The 26,842-nt window shown below is 44.1% G+C and overlaps 1 long non-coding RNA gene across 1 annotated transcript; it reads right to left on the bottom strand.

Moving 5' to 3' along the window:
• LOC131278461 (uncharacterized) lies at positions 1–25,430 on the bottom strand. The gene is made up of 3 exons (XR_009185753.1): positions 25,245–25,430; positions 14,938–14,996; positions 1–1,332 (listed from the first exon to the last, which is right to left on the bottom strand). It is a non-coding gene; the product is annotated as an uncharacterized lncRNA (long non-coding RNA).
• Positions 25,431–26,842: the final 1,412 nt, after the last annotated feature.

Genomic DNA, 26,842 nt, shown 5'->3' with positions numbered 1-26,842 from the left:
TGGTAGGTATAACATAAAATCCATTGATTTCTATGTTCTAAACTACTGAATTGAATGAATTAATACTTAAAAGGAGACAACCGTCTTCCCTTCAGCAGATAACTTTATTTTTTGTTTTCTTGATCTCTATTTCTGCAGATAACTTTAAATCTCTCAAGTGTGGGCCAATTAAAGGTATGATTGTTTTATGTAAAGAAACCAAAAAATAATTGAACAAATCTTGCACGTGCTAAAATATTTTAGCATACAATAGGGCAAAAAAAAGCTCATCTGAGTTTTCATGGTGTGAAGTCATTCACTTTGGGTTAGAATGAGAAGAACTTTAAACAGAATGACAGTCATTATTAGTGGTGACAATTTTCAGTGTCTTACTCTGCTCTTTTCCTAATTTCCTTTTCCCTTCTCTCTCCTTGTCTCACAAGAGACACAAAAAACTTTATTTTGAAAAAACAGAAGATATGTCATAAATCCTTTTTCCTAGTGCTATTGCTATTGCTGTGATTCTGACCATCAGAAAGCACAAATGTCCACTATATCCTTGTTCCCAAATCTGCTCTGTGCTCTTCCCTGTACTCTTGACCCTCAGCAACACCTCCCCAGGCACGTGGAGCTGAGACCATCTGGCGGCCACTAAGAAGCTCTCCAGTGCAACCTCTGGTGCCTGAATCAAGCTCACTTTGGAAGGCACAGAAGAAACCAGAAAGATTAAAGACTAGGGATCAATTCCCCCCAATATTCTTCTCTGATCCACAATCAAAGGCTGTTCAAAATCACTGAGACCTTCAGCAACATAATTTTCCATCTTTTACCACTTTTACCCAGAAACATCAGTCTGATTCTCCATAGTTCCCACCAAAGACTTCTCTCCACCCTCATCCCTCCACCCAGCTCTGAGCACCTGGCATTGCCCAAATGCCCCTTTTGGGAACCTAGGACACTTGGACAAATGCCTACCTAGTGACTGCAGTCAGTCATTTGGATGGAAGGGGCTTTTATAATAGCAGGTATTTCTATCCCATGCAGCAAGAGATTAAAAAACCCACAGCGACTAGCCAAGGCAGAAGCCATGGAGGAAGAGAGATTCCAAATGCAGGAAAAAGAGCTGAAGTCATCATGTCTAAAGGACCATGGGCACAATCAGTCTGGAGGTAGGTATAACTTGTCCCATGAAATCTTCATGATAACCCTGTGGTTGGCCATTATTGGTTGCATTTTACAGATGAAGAGCCTCAGAGTTGGTCCGATGTGATTCAACATTTGCTTCCTTAGGTCAGCCTTTCCCCCATGCTTTGGGCTTGACACAGGCACCTGCACTTGGAAATCCCCTGCAAACTGGAAATGCAGTATATTGTAATATATAAAACGTCCATGTCATCTTCTGAAACTGCTTCTGTTCTCATCAAACTGGAATCATCCCCTTTCCTCTGTGAGTGCATATAATCAGACATCAAATTTTGTGACTTAAGCTTTTAATATATTTCTTGAAGCTAAACTCTGTTCTAGCATTACTATCACTGGCTGTGCTGGGGACCTCATCACTCACCTGCTGTTTCAGCAGCTACTTCATTAGTGTTCCTGATTTGAGAATTTCCTCCACATAGTTGCCAGAGTCATCTATCTAAATCACAATTATGAATAAGTAAATCTCCTCTTTCTTCCCCTGGACCATTCAATCTCATCATTTTAGTCTCAGCTGAGGTCTTGTTCCTTCAGGAACACCTCATTCTCCCCCTTACATTTGATTTTCCTTCTCTAGATTCCCATTTTATCTGGGGCTTATTGTTATAGCCTATAGGGGCTCTGAGGAAAAACAATGGATTAGATAAGAAAGGGAGAATTACTCTGAAGATTAAGAGGAAGGGCACATGCCTAAGAGTTATTTAATTGTGCAAAACAGAAAAAAAAGTACAACTCTGATGTTTTATTATTATTGGCATCATTCTTGATATTTCTAATAATCAGATTAAAGAAGAATCTGCCATTTCTGGATGGCCCATAATCCCAAACCCGATTAAACCCTTGAATGTCCTCAGTGCTCGGCAAGACTTCACTCTGCCTTTCCGGATTGTGACTCATCTCACATTGACTTGTGCTGTCCACCTTCCCAACTCTGTGAGGCAGCAACTCGTGCCCATTGTTGTATTCTCGCTGCCTGGCAAAAAGCCTGGCACAAAGCGACACCTGGCTTCTCTCACCTGTGGGGGGAAGTTGGGACTAGAGGCTGAGATGGGAGAAGGGGGAATGCTGTGTGCTTTGCTCAAACTCTGTAATTTCTGAAATATTTATCATTATTAAATAAGTAATATACATGAATGGTAAATAAAGTCATATATACATTACATTTATATTTTATAGTCACACATATTTTTAATAATGCAATCATAATATAAGGTGTTCTGAAACTTGCTTTTTCACACAATACTATAACTCTACGTTTTATGCCAGTAATACATAAACTTTCCTTATTAATAACAGCTGCATAATATTACTTGGATTTTTACTCCATTGTGTTTATAATTTAGACATCTACTGTACATCTGTAGGTGACTTCTGATTTTACTACTATGAGTAAAATGTCAGCGAGCGTTCTTATGCATGTATCTTTGTATTATGTGAATATTTCTACAGAATAAATTCCTGGAAGTTAGAGTTCTAAAAAACTATACCAATATACACTTTTGCCATGTCCATACACTGTGTAGTATCACTGAAAATATCTCAAACTAAGTGAAAATAGGGCTGAACTATCTTATTTTTCATTTATTCTCTTTTTAGTAGTGGAGTATCTTTTAAAGTCTTCACCATTTGTATTTCTTCTTTTTTTTTTTTTAATCTGAATTGCTAGTTCATACTAATTGATTCTATCCCTCATTGTTTTATTGCTCTTTTATAGTGGTTAAAAATATTTGTATATTTTAGATAATAACCCATTTCCTGTTATATTTTTCAAATATTTTAATCAGTTTTTAAAAAAACAGTCTTTCAGCTTTATTATTATATCCTCCTCTCTGTGGGAGAAATTTTAAGTTTTCATTGAGTCAAATCTGTCAATATTTTCCTTTATGACTCACTTTCATGTCATTCTTGGAAAGGCTCTCAGCATCCAAGAGTGTAAAAGCATTCTTCCTTGTTCAAAGATGAGACTCATCAGCTCACACATCTCTCTGGAGGCACAGCCATGATAAGAACCTGTCTTTCCCATTAGGATGCAACGTATCTTAAAATGGTGGGACCGAATTCAGCTCACCAACATTGCCATAAAAAGCCAGTATTTTGATTGGAATTGGTGGTGTCCAGCAATGCAGTATGATCCATTAGCAAGGAGTGGCCACCAAAAGTTGTGGCCACAGTAGAGAGCCCTGCCTGCGGCCATGGTTGAGAATGGCTTGGTCATCAGGAGGCTCGAGCCAGGCTAGAGGAGGCCATGTGGACTCTGAAGGAAGAGAAAGGACGAGCGGCATAAGGAACTACCTAAAGATGATGAATATTTGTTAATTCAACATTAGTGCAAAGATTGAACCAGGACTAGCCTCTGGGCCAGGCTCATAATCCTTCCCAGATCTTGATTTCCTTAGAGAGTAAGGGAAGAGGAGAGCTAGAGAGTCTTAGAAGATCTTGAGGATGAAAACAGCAGTATCCACCTAATCCTGAAAGTTTCCACGACCATTCTCCAAGAACTGGATGGTTTATTCTCTGAAAAAAGAAGAAAAATTACACCAGGGCTGCTTGGAGTTCCAAATGAGGGATCTGGAATTGATTGACATCTTTCTGTAAGTTATCTCGACCTTCAAGAGAAGTTCGAGATGTACTTCCTTAGTTGTCCTTGCCTTTTGTTCATTTTCCCTTCCCTCTAAATTCCGAAGAAATGTTTCTAAGGCATCCCCCATTCTGTAAACAGCTTGACTAGAGTCATATATTTGCCTACGCCCTTGTATTCACTGTTGCCTAATGAGCATTTACCCTTTTCTGTCCTTCTCCTGAGGGAACCCAGAAAGCTTTCAGATGCCCTCTCTCTGTGACTGCAAAGCCTAAGTCAAAATTGGGCTATGTGGTTTGACAAATACAAGTTTTTGGAGAAAATAGAAAAGGATATTTAAATGGACATGATCACAAATCACTGTATCTATGTACATTTTGAATTCCTTTATTCTCTAGCATTGACCTACCTCCAAATTACACTTAATAAAAGGAGAGACTTAAAGACCCCCATTTCTCACTAGATGCTTTATTGAATCCTAAGATTTATTCTTATTTATGGCACCTTCTTACAGTCTCCTTGGAAAACACAAAATGGCTAATTTAGAGTGTTCCAGGGATGTGTTATCTTTGCCTTTAGAAATCTCTTTTTCCCACTTGTTAAAAATAGCATTCAATAATTATTTGTTGAATTAATTAATAAATACATGAATTGAAATAAAAAAGCCAGTATTGCTTTCAAATGTCATGCAAGGGTTGCTGCTGATGGTTTTAGTTTGGACTTGGACAAAAACGTTTTTGTTGGAAATTTGAGAGGAAGAAGTCTCATCAATAAGGTTTTTTTTTTCTTTTACTAGGTACTGGAGATTGAACCTAGGATGTTGTACGTGGGAAGCAGGCACTCAACCACTGAGCTACAACTGCTCTCCAATAAGAGGCTTTTGATAATTGAAAAACATGCATATCTCTCCATCTGAGGTCAGCCAGGTGAGTGTGAGTATCAATCAAGATAAAATGTCTATTTTTAGCCTTATTTTTAAATAATTTCTTGATATTTTTAAGGAAAAAATCCTTAAAAATTGAATTATTTTGTTTTTGTTTTCCTCCCTTGAGTTCTGAAATTCCTTGCATACTTAATAGCTGGAAATAGTAATTTTCACCACCATCATCACATAATATAATGGTGGTTAAGATCATGAATCACCATCTTTTTTTTTTTTTATTGACTTTGTAATAATATTACATTAAAAATATATATGTGAGGTCCCATTCAACCCCACCCCCCCACCCCCCCTCTCCCCCCCCAACAACACTCGTTCCCATCATCATGACACATCCATTGGATTTGGTAAGTACATCTTTGGGCACCTCTGCGCCTCATAGACAATGGTCCACATCATGGCCCATACTCTCCTCCATTCCATCCAGTGGGCCCTGTGAGGATCCACGATGTCCGGTGATCACCCCCGAGGCGCCATCCAGGGCAGCTCCACGTCCCAAATACGCCCCCACCTCTCATCTCTTCCTGCCCTTCCCCATACCCATCGTCCACCATGTCCACTTTTCCCAATCCAATGCCACCTCTTCTATGTGGACATTGGATTGGTTGTGTCCATTGCACCTCTATGTCAAGAGGAGGCTCAGATGAATCACCATCTTAATGAATGGTTATTATATTGCTCATTATAATGACTCGCTATGATTATTATTTTGGGATTATGGACCATGCAGAAATGGCAAGTTCTCTAATCTGATTATTATAAACATTGAGAATGATGCCAATAATAACACTGGGGTTTCTACTTTTTTGGATACATGTAACTACAGGTGGGAATCCTTAAACACTTACCCAGCATTTCTGGCATGGAATACAAGATGAATACACCAAGAAAAGGGTGAGATAACTCAGCACCTAAAGACTCCATGTCCCAAGGCAAAAGGCCAGAAATTTCTAAAACTAGAACAATTACTTTATAAATGTCTATTTATGAACTACTCTTTGTGAGAAGTGCTGAGGGGGGTTAAAGATTACCAGAAGTGTTCAAATTTCTTTTATTAGTAACATGGGTGAAGTGAAAAAAATTTTTAAAAAGCTTCAAAAGAGGACATTGTATGACTGGTGAATTAGGTGAATAGGGTTATACTTCAATGAAAAAATGTCAAATTACTCCAGAACGCAAGGCTTTGTCGTCTAAAACCCCACCCTTCCTGACATTCCTGGGAAATTATGAATTGTCCCTATGACCCTTGTGGGATGACGCAAATTTTAAAAAAATTTCTTTTGAGAAATGGGTAACAGTGACCTATCTCTCTTGAAAATTCTCTCCAAGCATTTGAAAATATGTTCATATTGCAGAGTTTTAGAAGACTGCTATTATTGCTGATAAATATAAATCAACAATAAAAGACTTGTATAGAGTAAACAGACATACTTTAAGGAAAATCTAGCTTTGCTCCCTGTTTAAAGCTCAAAAATTTTAATGTCAATTATTACAGGTATAATATCACTCCTTATTTAGATTTACATAGAAAATGGAGAAAAAAAAACTCTAGAAAAAGATGAAATGTATCCTGGTACAATATGTGAAGTATCAACTATAAAATGTTCAAATAAAGTAGAAGGAGCACTTATAGAATGGATGATATCAGAACACCCTATGTTTTAAAATAGAAGCCAGGTGAAATAAAGAAGTTGTCTATGGGAAATAATAATAGTTTTTACTAGCATTGTGTTTTGCAGTTTACTTGACCTCGTTGTGACTCATGGTAACCCTCTACGTTAGGGATGGCAGGTCTTATTCTCTCCAATTTGAGGATGAGGAAATGGAGACCCAGTCTACTTTCTAGTTTCCAGTAGATGTGATGAGAACTAGCGCATAGGTCTCTGGATGCTTGGGCAAGGGTTCCTTCCACGGTCAGGACAGGGAACCTAGTCCAGATACAGTAGTCTTGCTGCACCAGTAGAAGGTGCAGCAAGTTGCAAGTTATGCTAGTTATGCTAGTTGCTGTCCTAAATTTTTGACATATAATAACCCCTAAGTCTCACGACAACCAAATGAAAAGTATTATTATCCTGTTTTTGCATATGAGAAAACTCAGCCCCACAGTTTTAAGTAATGCCAGTCATACAACTAGTAATTGGTGGAGCCAGGGCTTAAAACCAGGCTCTTTAGCCCAAGCGCTCTGCTATGCTGCTGCTGAATTCTCAATATCTGGCACATGATCTAGCAGAGTAGGCTGTCAGTAAGTATTTAATGAATAAATTAATAAGCAATAGAAAGCACTTGATTATGGTGTTACCAATGGCAGCATAATTTAAGAGTACATGTAGCATATGCCTGACTCTGATTCTCGTAATTCCATGTGTTTTTTCCACTTAATTTCTCATATATTCTTTTTTTGACAGATATTCATTGAATACTGCCTATGCTTAGAAAATGTGCAAGGCACTGGAATACAGCAGTAAGCAAAAATGATATGACCCCTTCTTTCTTGGATTCCAGTCTAGTGGGAGCAAAAGAGCCAAATTTACCAAAAATATAAATTTCAAGTTCCGGGAAATTTAATGAAGGAAAGTTTGAGAGTAAAATTGGCCACCTAATTGAATGCTGGGAGTGGAATGTCAAGGAAGGACTTGGAGGAGCTGACATTTTACTTGACGTCTGAATGTAGAAATTAACAAGGCAAACAGTGTGGGGACATTCTAAATAAAGGGAAGAGCATTCCACAAGTTTCCAAAGGGGGAAAAATCCTGCCACTTTGGGGTAGATTTAAAAAATAAAGGCAGTATGGCCACAGTATTGGGGAAACAAGAGGATCGACTCATAGCCCACAGGGAGTTTCAGTAGGTGGTCTATGGAAAAACACACAGAACTTTGTGGAATCCAAAAGTTATCTGAAACAGAAGGAGTGGTGCCAGAAAAGTTTTTATGCTTTGGGGATCATGATGCAATATGCATTTTAAAGGATTCCTTTTTTTACTTAGCTATGAGAGCTCCTGGAAAGCCAAGCCCTCACCTTGGTTTCTATAAATCTGTCTTCTAGAGACACAGTTCCAGCACCTAAATGTTCTTTATGGAATTTACATTTACCCATTTTCTTTACCCCAAAGACTCTAATACCTCTAAGGGCAGGGACAACTAACTTTTATAAGCTCTTTCAAATCCCTTCAGCCCCTGATAGTAGAGCTGAAAGCATAAAGTAGGTGTTCAACAATTCTTTATGGATTTTGATCCATTATACTGTATTAAGATGCACATACACACACAAAACAGGACAAAGCTAATTGATGTCCTTGGCTGCATTTCTAGAAGTTTCTGTAGAGGGCTTACATACAGGTAGGGCAGGCACAGGGATGCCTGGGGGCATTTTATGGTCCAGCCTGAATCAGTCTCAGTGAAATTCCCACTCCTGTTTTATAGACTCGATTTTATTCCATGTTGAGATAAGCAACTGGAAAGAATAGAAACACCTGTCTGAGGCTGCAGCTCACATTCTCACTGACTGTAATTCTAGCTTTGGCTGTAAAGCTTTCAAGAATGAGGTTCTCCCCCACAGACTTGCCTGTTTAAAAGCTCTTGAGGCACATGTTTACCTGGGAATTTTCTTCCTCAAATAAAAGATTCCTATTTTGTGGTTTTGAACTTACAAAAACTATTCCAGCGAAAGACACTAAAGAGAAATCCAATGAATAAAGGCCTCCAAGTAACCAAGATGTTTTGCTCTGACTTCAGTTTTAAGGAGAAAGAGGCAAATTACACAGCCCAGGCTCAAGGCATCTGCTATCACCATATTTTCAACTGGCGTTCAGAATGATAAAACACTGGGCACATAAAGGACCAATCTTTGGTGAATATCAAATATCCATCCATAGTATACTGTAGTTACTAATGTGAGCTAATGCATTTTAGAAGGAGTCTTAACAAGGGTAAAAATAAAAGGCTTTGCCATTGAAATCTGAATTTACCAGCAAATTCACTTAACTGGAAGGAGGCTCCCATTCTCAAGTATTTTGATTAATTGATGGTCTATTATACATTCATTAGAGTCTGGTATGCTAAGACCAGATGTCTTCTTCTCAGGGCTCTTGGGAGCCTTATGAAGATCATAATTATGTAGCATATACTGAATCCCCTGGGATGAATAAATTATTACAGGGAGCCAAACTAAAGGGGACGATATATGCAGAAAAGAGATCCTTCAAACAAAATAAGACTAAAGTTTGATTGCCACAACTTTTCTATCCAACAAATATATGTTGTGCATTATTTTAATTAAACCATGGCATTAAAGGGGTTATTTATAAATGAAGTCTGAAATTAGTTGTGACATGATTGATTTATAGGTTTTGTATGAAAATAAAGAAGGGTCAGATATAAAACAATGTACTTGTGATTCAACATATCAAGACTTAGCTGGGACCTCATAGTTTCTGAATTTAACATTTAAAAAAATAAAGAGAGAAAAAATTTAATGTTCAGAAGAATTGAAAATAAATACTTAACAAATTTAAATGCTCTGAAGATCGTAGCACTGTAACCCATTACAATTATGGGAAATGTATGTGAATATAAAATTGAGCAGTGATTTATTTTCCCAGGGAACAACAATGCTGATGCCCCAAACTTAAATAAATTATTTTAAAAATGAAAAAAAAAAAAGAGTTAGCTATTGCATTAGCTGTACACATTATACCATGCACATTTTGGCAAACACTACTTCTTTCATAAAAATATCCTTTCATGCAACTACTTTTTTTTTTAGATGTGAAGCCCAGAGAACTTTAAAAAAATTCCAACGACTGGAAGAACTATACCGGAAGAAATTAATTTTCACACTATTGTTACTATTGGCATGAAATACGTTCCAGTGTTCACCCTAGGTGTAACTAGCAGGAAAGGCTTCCTCTGTTCTTTCCTACCCCTCTTCAGTGACCAGACATTCAGTTCATAATTGAGATGATTCAATAGTTTGAAGAGGCAGCCTTTAAAAAAATTACTGTTTTTATCAAACCCATTGTGGCAGTTTGAGATTATTTATAAATCCCAAAAAAGAGCAATTATGTTTGTAAACTTGGCTCTATTCCTCTGGGTGTGATACCCTTTGAGTGCATTGATATGTCTTTATTAAATTACCTGTTAAGAGTAGGGCTTTGATTTGACCACTCAGTACAGCATAACTCAGAATGAGTCCTGGCCTCATTGGTGGGCTGATATAAATGGACCCTCACTCAAGAAGACACACGGGAAGAGAGAAAGCACTATAGACATGGAAGAGGGGAGAACTTCCATCCTGCCATATGAAAGAAGGGAAAAGGCTCAAAGTCCCAGAAAGAAAGATGAGTCATTTGCCTGATAGTTTGCAGCTGAACAGAACAGAGCAGCTGAGAAGGCCTGAGAGACCGGGCAGAGTTTGCCCACCATTTTGCTTCAACACGTGGCAGCTGGCGTTGGTGAGAAAGCAGCCTTGAGTTGAACTCTTTAGGGCCTTGTAACTGTAAGCTTTTACCCCAAGTAAATACCCTTTATAAAAGCCAACAGATTTCTGGTACTTTGCATCAGCACTCCTTTGGCTGGCCAATACACCCATTCTTCCTGCAGCCCTGCAACTTTCATCATGCTTTTGGTCAGGAGGCCCTGTGCTCCAGACGCTCCCTGCTCTGTAATTGCTCTGGTTTCCAAAGGAGGTATACAGTTCTTACAGGGCATCTGGTTTCCTATCACAATGGGGAAGAGGAGGCATTTTGCCATGGCTCTTGTCATTTTAACTGCCTAGCAAATACACAAGTCGCACACATTTCAAGGCTTGCTGGTCGGAATAACATAGAGCTTTTCCTAGAGCTTGTCTGTATCATATTTGCTTTTGTGAAGAAGCAAGCATCGGGTCTGAAACAGAAGGAGCTCAACCTGTGTTTGCTGAGAATTCACTGTCTCTTTTCCTTTTCTTTGTCTGCTGTCCATGTCAGTTGCAGCAGAAAAAGAAAGATGAGGTGCACCAAGTTAGCACTTGTCAATGTCAAAATAATGACAATTAATTGGCCTATTTGCTAAGTACCCAAATAAAGGTCAGGCATTTCACTTTATCTCTGAGGTTAAGAGATGTATTTCTAGGGCTAGAGAAAGGATGATTCTTGGCCCATCTTTGTGAATTTTTGTTCACATTCTTTCACTAAGTTTGACAGATAGCATAGGCCAGTTATGGCCACCATATGAAGCACAGGAGCATCCGGAAACCTCAGAACCCTCAACATGGCACCCCAGGCAGCCACCACACCAATAGCAAGACCCAAATGGGATCATTCCATTTCACGACCATTTGCAAATACAGTAGTATTGATCAATGTATACCCATTAACTTTTAGACCAACCTGTTTTTAATTTAGTGAGAGTCAATGCTTTGAGCTGTCTTTAGGCAACACTCAACCTCTCTTGGTGATTGGTCTTATCTCCTTTCTCCTCAGCCTGTTCTGTAAGGGGCTTCTGGGTGTTTGGGGGAGATGGGTGGCTTATGTGATGTGCAGTGGAAGGTTCTTTGGAGCCCTCTGTCAGCTGGACAATGTCTTTCTTTTGTGGGTGGCTCTGGCCCTGCTGGCTGCCCTGTCTGAAGGCTGTGACTGGTGAACGTGTGGTCTATCGTTAGGTTTGGTGGATGTTCTTGGGGGCCATCAGCCATCTTCTACTTGCTGTCATGGCCTCCTCACTGCTTCTGCCCACTGTAGAACATCAAGTCTTGGTCACACCCCTATCTAGTCCTATGTTCTGCTGCCTACTTTGCTGGGTCACTTTGACCCAATGGGATAGGTCCTGAGTGGGCCCCCTGCCATCTCACTACAGGGGCCATGGGTGGCTCGAGGGAGCAACTAGGGCTTCCACCTATCTCACCCTGCTGTTGTGCTTTCTCAACCAGGCAAAAATATATCAGGCTGGCATTGGGCTATGAACACCGATCTCCAAGAACTATGTATTAGTCAGGGTTCTCTAGGGAAACAGAATCAACAGGTGGTATCTGTCAATAGTGTGAGATTTTATAAGAGTCTCTCACGTGACCACGGGGATGCACAAGACCAGATTTCTCACGCAGGCTGAAAACCAGTTCTCTGATGAAAGTCCAGTGAAGGTCCTTCATGAGTTTCTGGGAGACACTGGCTGTTCAAAGATGAGCTGAGAAATTCTGCCTGAATGCTGAAATCACTTCCCCTTTTCAGGCATTCAACTGATGGGATAGAGCAGCACTCATTGCTGAGAATAATCTCCTGATTGATGTAGATGTAACCAGCTATCTAGGTAATAAAGTCACTGGTAACTAAAGTCCATAAATGTCCTTGTATAACAATTAGCCCAGTACTTGCTTGACCAAACTACTGGGCACATTACTTGGTTGAGTTGACACATTTGCCTAACCATCACAAACTACAAAGGGAGAATTTGGGGACATGCTTCCTTTCTCTGCCCTCTGCGTGACCCTAATTTATGTAATTTATTTTAGCTTCTCTGGGCTGAACCTCAGGAAAGAGGAACACCACTCTGTCATTTTCTACCTGTCTCCTCCTTCTTTCCTGAATGCCCCAGGGTAGAGAAGAGATGGGCTTTCCTTTCTGGAATCAGATTCTTTGGGGGTAGGGTCTAGGGATTTGTGTTTTAACAAGCTCTCCAGGTGATTCTGATGGAATTGACATTGGAGAATCCCTATCTTAGACCTTCTTCTCCTTCTTAATTCAATATTATGGCTATGTTTTAATAGAAAGTAGGCCATTTCTTCCCCATTAAGATAACTTTATGATCTGAGACCTCCATGATTAATTCTTAATGTGTTAAAAGGGAGGAAAACAACTTTTCTGAATAATCTCTATATTTTGAGGACCAGAGCTGACATTTTGAATCAATTCTGTAACAAATCCTAATCTTATTCCTCTCTCTACTCTTCCCTATTCCCCTTGAGCAAGTGGCTACCATGGATCATGAGTAAGAAAGTAGTTTCCTGTATTTTTACCCCCTTAAAAATGATATACGACTAACCATATGTAGCATTCAGTATGACTTACCCCGAATCACATTATCAGAACATGCTTGCTAATAACACGGCCAAGTACCGCTAACATGAATATCTCTATCCCAATGTAGCATCCTCTGATTTAAAGACTTCATTGTGTATCTTATACTGCTCAGATTCCATAGCTAGAGTCATCTCATTGTTGCATGTGGGCTTTTATTATTAATTACAAAGAATTCTGAGCTGTTCTCCCTGCAGTGATTCATGGGTTAGGACATCATTGGCTGCATCAATAAGGTTTGTCTTCCACCTCAGTACCATCTCTGCAAAACCCCAGTGGATGTGGCTAAAACCCCTGGACGTCATCTCTTTGAGAACTCTCTGCCCTGCATTGCCAGAAAGAGAGGCCTGATTGCACCTAACATTTTGGTGGAAAGAGTAGAGATTTCAGAAACATAACAAGAAAGAGTCCCAGGTGCTTATACGTGATGGACTCCTTAATATTTTCTTTAACACAGGTTAACCATTACAGCCATTCCCTGTCTCCTAACCTACTCCCGAGACCAGGTGTTGACACCTGTGTTCTACAACTTAATTGTTCTAAATCCTGCTGCGATAGTGGCTCTCAAACTTGAGTGTGCATCAGAGTCACCCGAAGGGCTTCTTATGCCAGCGATCCCTGGACTCCATCTCTTGATTCAGTAGATGTGGTAGGCAGAAGATGCCCCCCCTCCCAGTTGTGCACCAGAACCTGGGAATATGGTAACTTACATGGCAAGGGGGCACTAAGGTTGCAGATGAATTTGATTACTAATCAGCTAATCTTAAAATAGGGAAGGTGTTTCTGGATGAACCTAGGTGGGCCCAAAGTAATCACAGGGGTCCTTAAATGTAGACGAAGGAGGTAGAAGAGGAGGTCAGAGTGATGTGACATGAGATGAACTTGACCCCTCCTCTTGCTGGATTTGAAGATGGAGGAAGCAGGCCACGGGCAACCTCTAGGAGCCCAGGGTGGTCTTGAGGAGCTGCAGGCAGTGATGGACGGTAAGAAGTCAGGACCCTCAGTCTTACAGCTATAAGGAATTGAAATCTGCCAACAACCCAAGTGCGCTTGGAAGCTGATCCATTGCCAGTGGACTGCAGGTGAGAAAACAGCTCAGCTGACCGACACCCTGATTGCAGTCTTGCAATACCCTCGACCCCTAACCCTTAGAAATGGTGAGATAATAAGCCTGTATTGTATTGGACGTCATTGTTACACAGCATGGTGAACTGATAATATACTGTAGTCAAGAAGCAATAGACAGGGGTGACCCCTGCCAAGAGAAGAGTCAGTGGATTCCACTTCAGGCCATTTCTGTTTTTCAGTCTGAGCCTTTGTAATAAAGCTTCCATTTTGGAGTGCGCTCTGTGTGCCAGGCATCAAAACCACCCTGAAAGTTTTGGACTCATTACCTTATCAAACTCTTGAAATAGCTATTAGTCCATTGCACACATAAAGAAAGGGAGGCCCCAAGAGATTAGGTAACATGCTGATATCCCAGAGCTAATAAGTTATTATTCCAGGATTGGAATATGGATTTGTCTGACTCCAAAAGTTATACTTACTCCGTAGTTCAAGAAAACTCTCCTGACCTGCAGGAGGCTGTGGCACTTGGAAGTCTGGGGATTGACCAAGGACATTAGTCTCTGATGATGATGGGCAGTCCCTGTGGGCATAGCTTGCCTATGGTAAGGGTGTGAGAAACAGAAAATGATAACAGCCACACCCAGAATTTTGGGTTCATTCAACCCACAGTCTTTCCTCAGGATTATCTACGATATACTCTCTCTCCTAAAGTTTGTGTCTGGGCAGGCCAGTGAGGTGGAGATACTTCCTTTAGAAACTTCTAGACTAGGCAAAGAAATAGGACTTGCCAACATGAGCAATAAAAAACACTTTCACCAAAACATTAAAAATCTGGAAAAGGGAGTATTCGACTAAACCATTTTTCTCCATAACCTGTTTCCCTTAAATTTGCTTGTAAAGGCTGATTTCTGTGTATCTGTGAGGGCAGGGGTGAGTGCAGCGATTTTAAGCAAACCCACGCGTTGCAACTGCCTTCCTAACTGTCTCATCTGCGAACCTCAGCACACCCATTGAGTTTAATGAGGTCGAAAAACTAGGAGCTCGGAAGGTCGTTGAGCTCCATGACTGTGTGAAAATACAATTAATGCACATCTCGGTAATGGGTGTTGAGGAAGCGTGCTCACCTAATATCCGATTCAGGACTACCAACAGCAGTAACCTGGCACTTTGTCTGAAGAGGCATCTGAAATACATCAAAGAAATAAATGAACTGTCAAAAACTTCATTTACTCTACTAAGGTTATGAAATGCAGTTGAAGAATTCCTCTGAAAGACAGCTGCAGGAGCTCAGAGGGGAGCTGTGCTTAACACCCACAGTGGAAGGTGTCCCGGGTAGCAGAGGTGAGGACGCCAGCGCTGAAAGGAGTAGGGCATAACTGGCACCACCACAGATCTCCAGGAAGCAAGCGACTTGGGAGAAGAGAAACAGGGCAAGTTAAGGCCAGGGAAGAATTAGCAGTGACCAGTGCGGTTGTGGTAAGTCCCCCCTCTTCGTTTTTTTATTGAAGAAATAAGTCATACTCTGCCCAACTCTTTCAATGTTATCAACTCTCTCACCCCTTTTTCCGAATCTTATTATTTTGTGGGTGGTGTGTCAGGGGAAGGTGGGAATAGGACAGAGGTTCTAAGACAATGGTTTTCTTCTTCAAACACAGAACTTTGTATTGCAGACCATTGGGTGAGATGGGGTCATTCTGTCAGAAAATGGCAAGAGCCACCTATGACCAAAGGAAGAAGAGTGGGCCCATGATGAAAAGTGGGTGGTATTAAGAATAGTGGGATTCTTATACCACCTACACATTTGTAGCCTTTTAGTAACTATTCCTTCCTCCACCCTCCAAGAGGGAGAGGGCTGTCCTTCTATGAACGGTCACCACTCAAACCCTCGTTCCCTTTTCCCAATCACAGAACATGGGCTAGGTGAGCGGCTGACACCTGCCGCTCGCCAGGGCTTAGTTGCCGTTATCTTCTTTAATCTGCTTAGCAGCCTTGTGAAGAAGTAGTATCCCCATTCTGCAGACAAGGAAACAGAAGCTCAGCAGGTTTAAGTAGATTGCTCAGGGCCACTCAATTAGAGATGGGAGAGCTGTGGTTTAGAGAGCAGAGAATAACAAAAATAGTAGAACAGCCTATCTGAATTAAATTCAAATGTCTTTACAAAAAGAGGACAGTCCTGATGTTTACTGAATCCTGAAGATTAATATTTGTGGGGAGGCTGTAGAGAAAAACAAACCCAAGGAGAGCCATAAAAAGAAGCTTCCAGAAAATATAAGACAAGTGTGGGTAAATACGTATGCATTCAGGGGCAAAGTTGGAGGGAAAGAAAACATTTCAAAATGAGATAATGTTTATCAAACATTGACTAGAAATAGGACAAGAAGTAGGGGATAAAGACATGGAAGAGGAGATGTGGAAGGAAGAGATTTGGATGGGGAATTTTAGGGAATGTTTGTACCAAGCTCTCCTTCCTTGGCTTTCTTCCTTTGCAGATTTGCCATCTGCTTTGGCTGGGGCCCTGAAGAAAGACATTCCACAAAACTGTTTTTGAGGTAGCTCTGGTTAGACCAGAACCAGGAAGTGTCAGAAATCTTGCAAGGAAGCTGATTCTCTTGACGTTTCCTGCCCTGAAGGTCCAAGGGGCTCCAGAGAGCCTCCCAACTTCAGGAAGCTGCAGTGAACTTGGTGAGGTTCACCTGGCTCCAGCGAGAGTGCGGCGGGCTGACAGCAGCTCTCACCAGCAACAAGGATTTATGTGCCACATTTCAAAGGACATGCATCGTAAGGATTTCTTGCTGTGTGAGAAACCATTGGGGCAAAATGGAGTAGAAGAAAAGTCCACCTGATTTTAATTAATGCTGACAGTAATCTTCAGCTTTCATTCTGAAAACAGCCAGATGGTAAAGTTGGAACTGTTAATAACAGAAAACGTTGCCATCCACAGTTCATGGAGTCATAACTCTCTGAAGACTGTTTGGATTCCAGATCTCTATAGACCAGCCCAAGCCAGATGCTGCTCAGACTCCAGCCCAGCAGTGAGCCGCGGCGGGCCCCTGTTAAAGGATAAGAAGCAGGGAAAGGAACGTGCTGCTCTCAGACCCCCAGCCCTGAAGAGAAATCTACCTGTGTGAGGCCCAGAGCTGGGGAACAAGAAACGAGGGGGAGGAAATATCAAGCAAATGTGGGCTAGAGAGTGGCTTTGACACTTCTGAACGAATAGCCCAGCTGTACAGGCCTTTGCAAGGGAGGAGCCCATGAACTGCACAGCCCGAAGGAGGTTGGAGAAGGAGCTTTGGGAAAGGATGCCTTTCTCCAGGGTCTGGCCAAATGGGGCACCACAGAAGTCGGGGTGAGGGGTGTGCCTGGTGTGGGGGCCTGTGCAGGGAATGCAAGTACTGTTCTAGGCAGGAGAGGGAGGCCTACTGGGAGAGTGCTTCTCTGGAAATCATCTCTCACCCAGAAGCTGCACTCGTGAGCTATTTCCTATCTGCCCTTGATGGCCAGAGGGGCCCGTAGGCTCTGCAGGTTGGCAGGTCTGCAGGGCAGGCTGGTACAGCCATCCTGCTCACCCACCCCGCCACCTCGGGTGGCCCATTATTGGGGTGAGGGATACTCAGAGAGCAGCAGGGATTGCTCTCACTCCTGGACGCTCTTTGAAAGCCTCAGTGAAAATCAGTCGGGTGCTGGGGGATTTCAGAACCAGAGAATTCCTAGATCGGGGACAGAAAAACTCCAGTGGGGGGGTGCAGTGTCTGGGATCCAAGGGAGCCAAGGGAAAGACCTGGGTAAAATGAGGCCCTGAGCTTGTGGGGGAAGCACTCTGCTTAAGTCGTTTTCATGTCCCTTTCAGAGCACCACGGAATCAGCATCACCAAAGTCCTATCCGAGCCCAGCGAAGGGCCGTTCAGCTTCCAAAAGTTGTGACTGATCCAAACGGAGCAACTGATGGAGGGAGCAAGCTCCCGGAGGCAGGCGAAGAAAGAGGCCGGCGATCTGAGCTCTTCCATGCTCAGGAAGCAGCACTTAGTGCTCCCATCACAGAGGCGCTGGGGTGGGGTGGGGGTTAAGCAACGGGAAGGAGGGCAGATGAATTAGGGCCTCCAACTGAGACGCCCATGCATTCCTCACAAGTCCCGTCCTGGAAGAGGCTTAGCACCGAGCTGGGCAAAGGCTGCCTTCCCCGCACAAGCTGCCAGAGTGAGGAAGTACAAGGGGGTGGTGCGGGGAGGGAACGGCTTTCAAAGTGAAACTCGTGGGGAGGCTGAAGCATGTGGACGTGCTTAAGAACAGGGATGGATGCACTCTGAGGGAGGCCCCGATTGCTGGCTTGATGCTGGGTGGGGCGTCAGGTTCAAACCCTTGCTGACCTGCTAGGAGCTGGCCCTTGGAATGCCTGTAAAAGCTAAAGCAAATGCTGTGAAAATAACTGATGGGGGAAAAAAAAAATAAACCCCAGCAAAATAACTCTGGCAACCCAGACAATAAAAGATGGAATGCCATTTCCACCAGGTAGCCAGTTAAAAACACACACACAGAAACAAAACATACCTTTGTTTCATTCCTATAAATACATACAAATAAGTTTCACGAAGCAGAAACTGAGAAAATGTGGGGAGTGAAAAGCTGGGCTTTTGGGTGAGCATCTGACGGGGAGAAGCTTAGGATGGGAAGCCAAGGACACTGAGAGTCAACTAGCTCTTCGTAATATTTTAACCTGTTCGTTTTCATACAGAAGAAAACTCCCACCCCGTGACTCAAAATCTAATGTGGGCCTCTCACATGTAAATGATGTAGACGACTTCTAATGGAAATGGGGACTGGGATGCCTGGGCCCCCCGAAGCAGGCTTCCCCCTTGCCGTGCTGTGGCCACTACATTTCCCTGAAGAGCCGGCAGCCTGGAAGGAGCACCCTGGAGACCGTGGATTTTATCACCCTCTCGTTTTGAAAATGAAGGGACTGAAGCAGGTTTGCCAAGGAGAAAGGATGAAGGAGATTTCCAGCTGGAATAGGTAGGACCCCTCTGCTGCCTCCCAGGTCCCCTTCTGAAGGCGTCGTGCTGTGAAAGACAATCATTCCACCAGCATATGGGGTCTCTCGCCAGGAGACAGCATGAACTTGCCTCACGGGTTTGTGGGTTCTTCTATTAAAGTCGATTTTGCCGTATTAACAACCTGGCTTGACTATTCCATCCCAGAGCGTGCTGACAGAGTGCCCTATAACCCAGGTAATTACAGAGGCTGAGTCCACTCAGGGGAATTAGATGAAGCAACAAGCTTTTATTTCCCTTGTTTGCAGACATAAAACTAGTGCCTCCATAGCACCTTTCATCAGAAGACTTCAAGGTACTTCCCAGACATTGTTTTACCCTTGAGCTGCAATCAAGAAAATAAAGGAAAAAGAGAAGTCACTTGTCAATGAATAAAAGCCCAGCAGCAGGACTGCGGGTCCTGTTAGGACAGGGGTTCTTCACAAGGGGTCCGTGAACTTGACTTTAAGTAAAAAAAAAAAAATTCTTGTGGGGATGTGTTGGTGTGATATATTTATTAAATAATGCACAGCATCATGTGGACTTAGTAAGGGGTTTGTGGTTTTCACCTGCCTGGCAAAGGGGTCCGTGGAACAAAAAAGGTTGAGAACCCCTGTGTTGGGATAAGGCCCTGAGCTCTGAGCTCGGGCTCCCCCTGTGCAGCAAGGGCAGAGGCTGCGACCGTGTGGTCGTAGACGGAGGATGAAGAATGCAAACTGCAACTGGGAATTGCTGGAAAGATTTAGAATTTCCACAGTGCCTCCCTAGGTCAGCCCCACCGTGCTCTGGGCACACAGCAGAGGGGCCGAGGGAAAGAGGAGAAGCCCTGGGGATGCTTAAATAAGTTCACAGAGTTCAGAAAAGGCCCCTCAGGAGATGAGATGACTAAGACCAATAAAGCCGAGGTTTCAGAAAGGAGCCCGGGGGGACAAACTAGGAAACTGCAGGCCAGTCCATTTGACATGAGTTGTGGGCTACTTTGAACTTCTTTAAAGAGGCAAAGAGGAGAACATTTGGAAAGATACAGAGAGACTGGAATGACCGGGGTGTCTTGAGGAAGGAAGGAGCATTGGATTTCACGAACTAAGGGAATTCTTTATAGATCTGGCTGGTCTGGCTGACAGAAGGAAGCGTGAGCCCTCATGCTAGGACCGTCTTCCACCCTGCCCTCCCCCCACCAGGCAGGCAAGCAGGGTCCACCAGCACAAATGTGCTGAGAAAGGAACACAAGGATTTTGAAAGATTTCTCTACCATGCACCGTCTGTTAACCTTTGCCATCAATCAACTCAGAGAGCAGAGAGGCACGGCCCTTTATATACAGTTGCATTTCCCCAAAATGCATGCCTCAGAAGTCTGACCGTGTGTAGTACGTCTGGAAAATTGTTCCACATTGGGATCAATTTTGTAAATGCTGTAGAGGGCTTGGATTCCTCTCTTAATGATGCACAATGCCTGTTGGCTTATTAAAGCTCCTGAGGAGTCCTGTAGGAACGAAACATTATGAACGGTTTTTACCCCTGTGTTTTCCAAGCTTATTTGGCCACAGAGCATTTTCCCTTTTTGCAAGTCCCATTGAATGGATATTCCTCAGAACTCGACTGGGAAGCACTGCTATAGGAAGATGATGACACAGCCTATCGATTCCTGTTCTCTCATCCAGGCCGTCACAAAGGGCAGAGGTTCACGCTTGAGGCACGCCACCACCAAGTGGCAGCACTGGGCATGTGGGGGGCGGGGAGGGATGGGAGCTGAGAGGAGCCCTGCTCAGCACTGCAGGTGAGTAGATTATAGAATGCAACCCAGTTACAGAGGTTAACTCCAGCGAGGGTAACTGAACAATCAATAATAAAACAATGTACAGAGAGTGAAGCAAATGCAGGCACAGGTTGGGTGAGTGCTAGTGTTATGGGACCCTTTGGGTGGCAGCCAATTGCTGGGAAGTGCTTCATGAGCGGCAGCATTGTCACAGTTCTGCAAGAGCAATAGAGTAATATAGTGCTAGCAGTCATCTATTGATTGTTCGTGCTGTGCCTGGAAACTCCCTTAAGAACTTTACGTGCACTGATCTCACCTTGTACCAAGAGCATGATGTAGGTACTAGTAGTGTGTCTTAGAGCAGGGTTCTCAATCTCTTTTGTTCTATGGACCCCTTTGCCAGTCAGGTGAAGCCCACAGACCCCCTACTAAGTCCACACTGTACTGTGTATTATTCAATAAATAGATCACACCTGCACCAACATGTCGCCACAAGAATAATGTTGTTTTGAATTTATATTTTAAAAAGATTTATTTATTTATTTCTCTCCCCTCCCCCCCCCCCACCCCGGTTGTCTGTTCTCTGTGTCTTCTTCTTTGTCCGCTTCTGTTGTTGTCAGCGGCACGGGAATCTGTGTTTCTTTTTGTTGCATCATCTTGTGTCAGCTCTCTGTGTGTGTGGCGCCATTCCTGGGCAGGCTGCACTTTCTTTCACACCGGGTGGCTCGCCTTACGGGGCGCACTCCTTGCACGTGGGACTCCCCTACGCGGGGGACACCCCTGCATGGCAGGGCACTCCCTGTATGCATCAGCGCTGCGCATGGGCCAGCTCCACACGCGTCAAGGAGGCCCGGGGTTTGAACCGCGGACCTCCCATGTGGTAGACGGACGCCCTAACCACTGGGCAAGTAATTAACCCACCCCTTGTTAAGAGCCCCTGCCTTAGAGGAAATAAGCAATTTGCCTAAGGCTGCACAACTGGTTTAAGTGTTAGAGCCTGAATTTGAACCCACCCTGTCTGTCTTTCGAGGCTCACCTCTAACCTCTGTCAGGGATTTGCATACCATGACTCCTGGGCCAAACACAACTCACGGCCTGCTTTTGTAATTAAGTTTTTATTGGAGCACAGCTACACCCACTTGCTTACATCTTGTCTATGGCAGCTTTCACGCTAAATGGTGGAATCGGGGAGTAGCAGATGAGACTGTTATGACCCACAAAGCCCCAGGTATTTACCGTCCGGTCCTTTACAGGAAAAGCTCGGGGATCCCTGCTGTCCGTCATTCTGCCTCTAGTCAGGGCCTGCGTGCTCACGGAGCAGGACCTGGCTTTTAGGAGACGAGAAAGAGGCAGTTTACCAGGCCCTTCACCACCAGCCTGTGGTTTAGGGAAGCTTGCCTGTCCTGGAGCAAACGACGACTTGCCGATTTCAGACTAGAGCGAGGATGAGATGGCATCCCAGGCGCTGGGCTGCCACGGCGGATGAGTCGGTCTGTGACTTTTTTATTGAGTGTTTATAATGTGCCGGCGCTGCAGGCCCCACAGCTAGGAGATCCCAGGTGCATCTCAGGACAACTTACTTCTGAGCACCCGGGAAGACGGGTTTAGGCGGCAGAGACTCTTCCCTGCACTCTCAGGACTGGTGGGGACCTGAAGGCAGCCTGGGTCTCTAATTGTTTACTTCACTGCCACCAACAGGAGCCTGCAATTGGAGCCTCACCGCCGTTCTTGCCCCACGGAGCTGGAAAAGAGGCTGAGGAGGTGCAACGGGAGCTGGGCGCAGGTCCCCAGTTCCAGCGACAAACCCCGAGGCTTATGATCACGGAAGGGCCGGAGCTCTTTGGTCCAGGTGGGGAACTGCTTAACGATGTGGGATGTGTTAGCACAGCAGGCGAAGAGAAGGGATTAGGACCTCGATGCTTTGAACTAAACTAAGTGGATTCTCCGTTTGGGGATTGCTTTGTTCTTGTGCATTCCAGGCCTCGAAGACTAGGCGTAGAGGTGGTGGCCTGGGGAAGAGGCTGGGAAAAATCAAAGACGACTCTGCTGTGGCAGCTTGGTATGAGTATGTCCTTCCTTCTCTGGCCGTGGCCCTTCAGACGGGGCTAACCTCTAAAGACGCAGCTTCACAGATCTAGGTGGGGACACGGGAATCTAAATGTTGACCGTAGAATCCAGGTAATTCTTGTAAAGTTGATTCTTGGACCACACTTTGATATTTTCTGAGGCTTTCCCTCTCTAATGGGAGCCGGCTACTGCTCTCCCCCCACCCCCAGCTGTTCTGGCCCCGCCCCTTCCCATGCTGGCTTGTCTTTGCCCTCATCTCCTGGAGTCCAGCTCCTGATGTCACCTGGATGGGTGGCTACCTCTGGCCTCTGACCCGTGTGGCCCTCCAGGGTCTGGTTGCCTGGACCGTGGGACCCTTAAAGCTGAAGACTGCATGCGACGTCCACCTTAGGAGCTTCTGCCATCCCAAATGAAAGGCCTGGCTTTCGACTCCTCCTTTGTGAAGCTCTACTTCTAGGTCCATCCAGTCACCCCATGTCCTGTGAAAGCGGTGGGTTTGGGCAAGCTAACGAGCATCGCCATCTCCTTGAGCCTCTTCAGTGGGGCAGTGGGTGCGATTCCGGTCGTTCCTGACCCCTTTCCCTGTGGAATGCACTCCAGGCATCTAGCCCTGGCCACACCAGGGGGCAGGGGCTGCCCTCTCAAGTTCCCGGCTTAGGCATTGCCAAACTGGCCTCAACATTCTCTCCTCTAGAGAAACAGGGGTGAATCCCAGCAGCTGGCAGGATTTCTCCCATGACTGCAGCTGAATACGGACAGGCAGGGGTGACTCAGAAGGTTCTAGAACCAGTGTTGATGCCATCACCTCTCTTTCAGGGACTCTTGACCAGTGCATGGCTTGTAATCTAGAAGAATCTCCCACTGGGGGGCACTTGTGGGGCTTCTGATGTCTTAGGGCATGCCTTAACCCCTGGCCAAGGTGTGGCAGAAGCAACACTTGGGAAACATCCTCCATGGACCTCTGTCCTGGCTCGCCTGGAATGACGTGGCCCATAGACCAGTCCCGGGGAAGGGCTGTGATGGTGACATGCTGCCCGAGCCCAGCAGAGACCTCTGCCCTCTCACAGAGTCTTTCTAGGCTTTCCCAGTGTTCAAGATTTAGCTCAAAATGTAAATAGGCATTATTTCACAGAGTTACATGGCCGCTGAGTTGCTTGCCTTTCTTTCTTATCAATCAGAAAAGGTCAGACATAATAATCATGGTCAGTTGGGAGGTGGAAATTGGGAGGTTATTAATGTAGTGCATGCAACACATGTCACATTGCAGCCCTCGCGTGGTTTTATTTAAATACAGGACTTTTAACTTAGAGTGGAGTAAAATCCTAACAAAACATAAATAGTCACCTTCTGGATGCCTAGTATCTCCTTCCTCACAACCACCCCGCCATTTGCAGACTCATGATCTTCCTCTTTGATTGTCATTGTAATTGCCCCTTTGGACCTTGCCACAGCTAATAAAAAAAGCAAAGTGGAAACTTTGGATTATTCTATTATTTCAGTTCCCAGTAATGGCTCCTAAGATACCAAGAGGCTGGGATATGATCAAAACTGCATGAGGCTTGGCCGCTCCAGAGTTCCCCAGAGACCCACCAGGCTCTCAAGCGGCTGTCTGCCTTTCTTGCACCTCAGGGATGCATCGCCAGGCAAGTTTCTTCCCTCACTTTTCTTCCTCTCCCAGCATGGAAAGCAAATATTCTGAGGTGAGCAATTGCTTTACAAAGCCCCCAGGGCCTCCATGCTCCAGTTCCCTGGGGAGGCTTCCCGACCCTTGAATCTGGCCTCCCGGGATCTGAGGAGTGGTGGGGTCCGTGGAAGGAGGGCGCGGGGTGATTTCAGGCCAGCGGGGTTTAATTCACGGGACTCAGCGCTAGCAAAGAGAAACTGAATAGTCACCGGCTCCTCTAACCCTTTGCTTTCTCATTTAGAAATGGAATTTTTTTCGGTGAGAGAATGTGAAGTACTTTACCCAGACCCTTTAAGGTGGTGAATAAATAATGCAAGCTATTATTCTATATGTTAATACTGCTCCTAGCTAGTCGGGCTTTGTCTCCATTTACGTTCTGCCTCTGTTCTGATTTGTCCTGTCTTGTCCTGCCCGTGCTTCATTGCATTAACAAATACGTTTATCTAATGAATGTATGGTAGGTGTCTGCTATCTACAAATCTCTGAGCTAGATACACCAAGTACAGTGATTTCAAGAAAAGGACAGCCACGTCCCTGTCCTCCGGGAGCGCGTAGATCTGTGACTTCTAAACCATGGCTTCCTCTCTGTGCTCTGTCAACCGCCCTGTCCCCCAGTCCTGGCTGCTGCACCCTGAAGGCACTCTGACATTCAGGACCTAGCTGCCCGCCTGGCTGCAGGTGCTGCTCAAGGGAATGTCTACCAGCTGTGCTCTGTTTGTCTTTATCAGATCTCTGAGGTACCCTGGGTGAAAATAACAATAGCTAACCCTAATGAGCCTCCAGCCCCAGCCAGGTGCTTGCTATTTTCCATGGATATTCTCCCCCGCCACCTCCCACCCAGCTTTCCTTTGAGGTAGTCCTTGGCTTTACACAGAAGGAACCCAGGCACAGAAAGCTTACCTCCTCCTCGGGTAGACAGCTAACACGTAGGGGAGCCAGGATTTGAAAACAAGCCGTCAGGAGCTCTGCTCTACCGTTTCTTCTTAGGCAAAGACTTCCTTCCAACACCTCCCTCTGCTTTGTTTCCAGCAGCCTCGATTTGTTAGACCAACTGCTGCTTCGGTTAATTCTTCTCTGTTGAGAAATGCTCTGCGTGTGAAATGACTATCTTTCCCTGGACACGTGCCTTTTACTACTTTGATGGTCAGTGGAAAGGGGCAGAGTCATAGAACACAACTCCTGTTTTTGTATATTATTAGTTTATTTATTTTTATTGTGATAAAATACACATAAAAAATGTACCCGTGGTGACATTTACTACATTCACAATATTGCACAACCATCACCAGTGTCTAATTCCAGAACAGTTTCATCACCCCAAAAAGAAACCCATTAAAAATTCAGTTTCCATTCCTCCTCCCCTCAGTCCCTGGCAATCACTAATCTGCTTTCTGTCTCTATGAATTTGCCTTTTCTAGGTTTTCATGTAAATAGGACAAATACAATATTTGTCTTTCGTGTCTGCTTATTTTATTCAACATGATGTCTTTCAAGTTTACCCGTGCTGTAGTATGTATGGGAACTTCATTCATTTTTATGACTGAATCTTATTCCATTGTATAGATACATCACATTTTGTTTATCCATTCATCTGTTGATGGACATGTGGGTTGGTTCCACCTTTTGGCTTATTGTGAATAAGGTTGCTATGAACGTTTGTGTATAAGTTTTTGCTTGAAAACTAATATTATTTTTTCATTTTATTTTTACATAGGCGGTCTGTACTCCAAAGAAAGCCAAGGGTTCAAATGTCTCTTTTAAGATGGTATCTAACATTTCTTCTCCTTCTTTCCCATTAAATTTCCTATGAAGATGAACGTTCAGGATAAGATGGGAGTTATTGAGAGGGACTTTATCTTTCCACCTTCCTACTGAAGCAATTATGGAAATGGAGAGAGATAAAAGTTCTATAGTACTGGAAATGAGGAATATAGACTTATGGTTTTTCTAGATGCCAGGAGGAATTTCTCCCTATAGCTTGAATTGGGGTGGTGGGCGCGGGGGGGTGGGGGGGGGGAGGAGCATTTGTCAGTGGTAAATAAGCTAGATCAAGAAGAAAGACATGGGAAGTGGACTTGGCCCAATGGAGAGGGTGTCCACCTACCACATGGGAGGTCTGCGGTTCAAACCCTGGGCCTCCTTGACCTGTGTGGAGCTGGCCCATGCACAGTGATGATGCGTGCAAGGAGTGCCGTGCCACGCAGGGGTGTCCCCTGAGTAGGGGAGTCCCACGCGCAAGGAGTGCACCCCATAAGGAGAGCCTCCAGCACGAGAAAAGTGCAGCCTGCCCAGGAGTGGCACAGCACACACGGAGCGCTGACACAACAAGATGATGCAAAAAAAGAAACACAGATTCCCGGTGCTGCTGATAAAGATAGAAGAAGTCACAGAAGAACACACAGCGAATGGACACAGAGAACAGACAACTGGGGGTGGGGGGGAGAGGAAGAGAGAGAAATAAATAAAAAATAAATCTTAAAAAAAAAAAAAAGAAGAGA

This window comes from Dasypus novemcinctus, chromosome 5 (genome assembly GCF_030445035.2).
Source record: "Dasypus novemcinctus isolate mDasNov1 chromosome 5, mDasNov1.1.hap2, whole genome shotgun sequence".
Lineage (NCBI taxonomy): Eukaryota > Metazoa > Chordata > Mammalia > Cingulata > Dasypodidae > Dasypus > Dasypus novemcinctus.
Note: the sequence above shows the minus strand (reverse complement) of the source record. Positions and strands in the feature narration are given on the sequence as shown.